Source organism: Capsicum annuum, chromosome 9 (assembly GCF_002878395.1).
Source record: "Capsicum annuum cultivar UCD-10X-F1 chromosome 9, UCD10Xv1.1, whole genome shotgun sequence".
Lineage (NCBI taxonomy): Eukaryota > Viridiplantae > Streptophyta > Magnoliopsida > Solanales > Solanaceae > Capsicum > Capsicum annuum.
Window position 1 is genome coordinate 110,141,817 of NC_061119.1, and position 6,964 is coordinate 110,148,780.

Sequence of the window (6,964 nt, forward strand, 5' to 3'; positions counted from 1 at the left end):
TACTTTATGTTCAAGTTCAACAGACAAATGACATGCCTTTTCATAAACTAGCTGATAAGGAGAAGCACCAATGGGGTCTTGAAAGTTGTTCAGTAAGCCCAAAATGCATTGTCTAACTTTTGTGACCAATCAGTCCTATTGGCATTCATTTTCTTTGCCAAAATGGACTTGATTTCTCTATTGGACATCTCAACCTGTCCACTAGTCTGTGGATGATAAGGTGTTGCCACCTAGTGTTTCACTCTATACTTTTCAAGTAGACTCTTGAATAGAAGATTACAAAAATACGACCCACTATCTCTAAAGATTGCACGCGGTATGCCAAATCGAGAGAAGATATATTTATTCATAAAGGCTGTGAAACTACATGCTTCATTATTGGGGAATGCAACCGTTTCCACCAATTTAGAAATGTAATCTACAGCCACCAGAATATACTTCCTACCAAATAAACTCTCAAAAGGTCCCATGAATCCACACCCCATACATTAAATAATTCCAGTTCTAAAATAGGAGTCATAGGAAGTTCATAGCACCTAGAGATGTTACCTTGGCGTTGACATTGATCATAAACTAAAGTAAAATCTTGTGCATCTTTGTAAATTATTTGCCATTAGTACAAACATTGGAATATCTTATGGGTTGTGCGGGTTTCTCTATGATGACCCCCAACTTGTGAAGAATGATAAACCTCAAGTATGCTCATTATCTCCACATCAGGTATACATCTATGAATAATCCCATCCATAAAAATTCTGAAAAAATAAGGATCACCCTAGAAAAATTGACTTACTTTATGCATAAACTTTCTTCTCTATTGGAAGGAAAGATCTTCTGGGACTAGATCACTTTCTAGGTAATTTACATTGTCAGCAAACTAGGGAATTAGATCTTTAGAAGCTACGAATATATACTCGTCCAGAAAACTATCATCAATCTTGAGTCCACCTTCAACTTTCTGCATAGCTTCTTCTTCAAGTCTAGACAAATGATTTGCAAATTGATTTTCAATGCCTTTTCTTTCCTTGACCTCAAAATCAAACTTTTGCAATAAGAAGAACCACCTAGTTAGTCTAGGCTTTACATTTTTTTTATCCATTAAGTACCTCAATGTTGCATGATCAGTGTGCACAACTACCTTTGTCCTAATCAAATAAGACCTAAATTTTTGAAAAGAAAAACTAGTACTAACAACTCTTGTTTGGTTAACATGTAGTTCTTTTGGGCAGGGTTTAGTTCCTTGGTGGCATAATAGATGGGATACAGGATCTTCTCTTTTCATTGGCCTAGTACAACACCTAAGGCCACTCTACTTGGGTCACACATAATCTCAAATGGAAAGGACAAATCAGGGGACACAATGATGAGAGTTGTCATCAACTTCTTTTTCAACTATTCAAAAGCCTTCAAGCATGTTTCATTAAAATCAAACTTCACCTCTTTATTAAGAAGCCTATAGAAAGGATTGATAATCTTTGAGAAATCCTTGATGAATCACCTGTAAAATCTAGCATGTCCAAAAATGCTTCGAATACCCTTCAGAGAAATTAGTGGAGGTAATTTCTTTGTCACTTCAATATTAGCTCTATCAACCTTTATACCCTTTTTTGAATAACTCATGCCCAAGAACAATACCTTTGTAACCATAAAATGACACTTTTCCTAGTTAAGTACCAAGTTACATTCCTCACATCTTCGTAGAGCATTTTCCAAGTGAACTAAATAGTTATCAAAAGAGTCACACACTACTGAGAAATCATCCATAAATTATTTAATGGAGTCTTCTACCATTTTAGAGAAGATCGATATCATATATCTCTAAAATTGGGCTGGAACGTTACATAACCCAAATGGAATATGTTTGATGAAAAGGTCCCATTAGGAAAAGTAAATGTTGTCTTCTCTTGGTCTTCGTACGCTGTAGTGATTTAGTTGTAACCTGAATACTTATCAAGAAAATAGTACCATCCTCTTTTGCAACTCTATCCAATATTGGTCCATGAAGGGTATGGGAAAATAGTTCTTCTAAGTCCATGTTTTGAGTTTCCTATAATCCATACACACTTTCCATCCTATGACTGGCCTCATTGGCACTAGCTCATTCCTCTCATTAGAAAAAATAGTAATACTACCTTTCTTCTAACCATATTATTCTGGGTTGACCCACTTACTATTAGCAATGGGATACACTACACCAAAATCTAGCCACTTAATTATCTCTTTCTTTACCACCTCCTATATCGAAGGATTAAGTCTGTGATATTGCTCTATACTTGGGATACAATTTGGCTAAAGTTAAACTTTATGAGTACAAAGACCAGATAGGATACCCACCATATGTGCAATAGACCAAACTATGGCCCTCTTGAATTTTTATAGCACTGATAACAAAGATTCCACTTCTATCTCTATCAAATCAACTATAATAATTATTGGCAAAGTATTGCTGGCCCCCAAAAATGTATATCGTAGATAAGCAGGAAGGGCCTTTAACTCTAAGATAGGTGGCTTCTCAATAGATGGGCGAGCAGATAGAGTGGTTCTATTTTTCAGATCCAAATCAAACTTCTTTGGTATAAGTATAAGACCCACCCCCATAGAGTGCACATACCATCTCATCACAGTCATCAATACTATCACTATCAAAGTTTATAATCACAGATGCTAAAGCTTTAACACCCAACCTTTCTTCAATAATAACAATATCAGAAGTTTATTTCTATGTAGTTACTATGTCAACTTTATGGAATGCATCTATCTCTTCATTAAACACATCAATCACATATATCATTCATAAATCATCAGGCAACTTGATGGCTTTACATACATTTAATATAACCTGCTCATCATTGAGTCTCGACATCATATATCCTAGATCCAAATCAATCAACATCCTTCCTATTGACAATAATGGTCTTCCCAAAATAATTGGGACTTAAAAGTCCACTTAACAGTCTAAGGTCACAAAATTAGCAGGAAAGATAAAAGAGGCCACATTCACCAAGACATCATATAGATTACTAATTGGCTTTTTCACTATCCTATGTACCATCACTATCTTATGGTGGTTGGCGTGGGAGCTCCCAACCCTAACTGCTTAAACACTACTAATGGCCAGAGGTTGATACTTTCTCCTAGATCACATAATGCATGAGGGAAGTTGAAAGATCTAATGGTGCAAGGTATGGTTAAAGCACCAATATCCTTCTTCTTCTCTACCAATAATCTAGTAGCTACAATACTATAGAGATGAATATTGTCAACTGGCTCATAACTAACTGAACTCTTCTTGGTAATTAGATTCTTCTTGAATTTTTCATATCTTGGCATTTGGTCTAATGCCTCTACAAGTTAAATGTTTACTGACAGCTCCTTCAACATAGATAGAATTTTTTGACACCTACCTTTTTCTTACTTTTTTTTAGCTTTTGTGGAAAAGAATGGTGAGGTCTCAAAATGGGTTGCACAATAGGATTTTTGGCCTCATTATTTCCTTTATCTTAATTACTACTACTCTCTATATCAATAAAATTATCATCATTCATTTGTTTATCTACAATGGGTATAGGTTGATCTATAGTGCTTTTACCACTCCGAGTGGTAATGGCATGGTAGTGACTATTCATCGGATTTACCACCATATTACTAGGAAGAGTTCTAGGTTTCCTTTGATTTAATGTGGCCAACATCTTGCCATATTGCTTCTCAAGTTGCTTGATTGCAGAAATATGTGACTCAACTTTTTAATTCAGCCATGACAGGTCTCCCTTAATCACTTTAAGAAAACTCTCTTGACTTTCTTGGTGTTTGGCTACTTTTAACAACATTGCTTCCAATCTAGACTTAGTATCCCAGCTACCTGGTTGTACATATCTATCACTTTTTTTTTGTAATCATCTTTGCATCTCTAATCCCCATTTTGATCTCTGCTCTTATCTTTATATTTATCAATATAATAGTTTTAACCATGATTCCTGTGCCCTTAGGCTCAGAAATCTTCCAATGATGATCAAGATACTTTGTTTCCTCTTCTAATTCAATCTCAAAAGTCTAAGAAGTGTATTTCTATGCCCTAATTGTATATACTTTCTCAGTACTCATTGTTGCAAATTATTTTATAAGCAACCCAATATCTGTCTGAAGCTGTGCAACCTCTAGTGCTACAAAATCATGACCAGCTACATAATAATTAGCTTCTCCAACCACACTTAGGGTCTCTAGTATACCAACCTCTATTTAGAGGCAACATCATTACCCTCTCAACTCTATTTAGTCTCATATTTAAAGATTTGAATATTTTGTCAAAATTTTGCTCAATACATAATTGTCATAAGATAGGACATTGATTCAAATCTTCTAAGTGGAGAAATACATAATTGTCATAAGATAGGACATTGATTCAAATCTTCTAAGTGGGGAAATAAATGATAGTCGAAGAGGTATCATGCCATGATGTTAATTTCAGTGATCGATGGGAGGCAACCTATCATTCTATGAAAGTGATGCATATAATTTGAATTCTACATAATAGTGTAGATTTTAATTTTGTGATTTGATTAATCCAGGCATTTATGGGACTATGGAGTGTGGTGAATGAGTTTGAGTAGGGGAAAGTGTATCAAAATTAAGCAATAAGATGAAGAGGGGAAAATAGAGATGCAGAAATACCCTTAATTATTTCGATCATAGGTCCCATGCCTCTACAAATGTAATCACCCATTTTCCATAATTGCTGGACCCTAGACCACGATTACTGTCAAATCAGTCTACATGACTATCCAAATTCCCCATTTCCTTCTTACTACCTTCTCAACTTTTCTCTCAGATTGTACCTATTCCTAGTCATATTTTGAGCATTCCAAAAGCAATAAAGCATTTCTCTTGCATATCACTCTAGTAAGTGGTTTGATTTCATGCTTTAATTATTGGAAATAGGCCATAGAATGCATGTTATAGGGAAGGCCTAAAATTATTAATTTCATGGTTAAATACTTATTCAATTAAACTTATGTGGTAGTTAGATTCTAGAAATGGTGCGCACATATGTGGGGAAGTCTTGAGTATCCAAATTGTGTTTGAAATTGATTAAAATGTAAGGTGCATAGAAAGTGCTTGATCAAATGTCCAAATGAGCTCATAGCTAGTTGTTTTCATATTCTAAGGTCATAATCGAGTACCTAGTAATCTTGTTCAATGGTCTTAGTGTTAATTCTTATTTTGGAATATCCTTTGACTACAAATTTGGAATTTTGAGTGGTTGAAATTTTGGCTCAAATTGACCTCAGATACCACGATCATAGTCATAGAGATTTTGATCGCAACACTATAATCGTAGCACTGTGATCATAGCTCTATAGCCTATGGTCGCTATATCTGAGGATGAATTCTAGCCTCAGCAAAAAAAATTTGCACTTCAAATTCTTGTCCAAAAACGACCAAGTAACCAACCCATGAACTTTAGAAAAAAACATAGCATAATTGTGCATGAAAAATGTTGATAACGAATATTGAAGCATTGTGCTCATGCTTTTCAGGTTTATATGATGGAATACTAAGATCAAGTTTGATTCATGTCCCTCAAGTGCCACACTCTATACTGTGGTGATCTCTTGAGAACAAAGCTACTTCCAGAGAGGGGAATATGCATAAAGAAAGTGCCAAAAAATCTTCCAACATTTCATGATAGACTCATGGCCACTGAGTGGTGGTGCTTTCCTCAGACCCTTACAAGGTGAATGGGCAGTAGGTACAGGAATTCTACGCTAACCTTAGCATAGTATCTTTCTCAAAGCCATCTATCAAGATTATAAGGGTCTAGGAAAAGGAGAGAAATTCTAGGGTGGAGAAAATTAATGACTTATATGGGCTCCCAAATGTAGACTTGGCTGATTTTAAAGCAAAGCGGTGTGAGCTGGGTAGCTGGATGATGGAGAGGTTGTGCCTGGGAAAGGAGGTCTCTTGGCTGTCTATCAAGAGAAACATATCAATGAATGATTTCATTGATGAGGCTTGGGTTTGGTTGTCCATAATTTGTAGCTGGGTATCCCCTTTCACCCATATGACAACAGTCCTAGATTAGAGAGCTAGGATAGTTGATTGTATATGAGACAACATTCTCATGAATGTTGGTCGGCTTGTACTCTTCAAGATAAAGTATTTTAAGAACCATGGTAGTATGCATCTCTTTTTCCCTCTTTGATAACCAAGTTGTACAGGCGAGCTGGTGTTGTGGAGTACCCTACTGATACTTGGGTGCACCTCGCCCCCTATTTATCCTCTAAAAATTCAGGGTAAGGGTACACTAGGAAAGAGAAAAAAATAGGAATATTGACTTGGGAAAGTCGATAAGTAAGGAACTTGATTCGGGTAGGAAATTCATAGTCGGGACTCTTGAGAAATTCGGTGTTGATTTAAGGGCCATTAGGGAGCTTGTGTCAGGATTGCCCTAGGGGATAGGAGATCCCTCCAATGCCCACCATTTATATGTGTCCCACTCTAATTATGAGAAGTATCTAAAGGACCAGTGGAAGTAGGGAACTACCATTGCTAGGCTTAAGAGAGCTACTATTGTAGTAATACTTTACCTTTTTTTTGTGACTCCAAAATTTTGGCTTGTAGAAATTTGTAGATACTCTATTTCATATCTACTGGGAGGGGAAATTGATACCCTTTGAGGTATTTACATGCCATGTATGGTGAGTATATTTATCCATGTCTCATGCATACTTGTACTATATAAAACTTGCCTCGTTAGTCTCTCAAGGTTACTTTTGATTATTCTTGGTTTGTTAAATAATACTAGTCCATCTTTGTGAACATAGGAGCCCACTATATGCTAAATAGCCTACCCATGCTTAGGATAGTACCGTTAGTTACCCAATTTGAGCCTTTAAGCCTTTCTTTGGCAACCATGTTGCAGACCTTGATCTCTTCAAAGTTTTTCCCTCTCTTGAACCCAACCCTT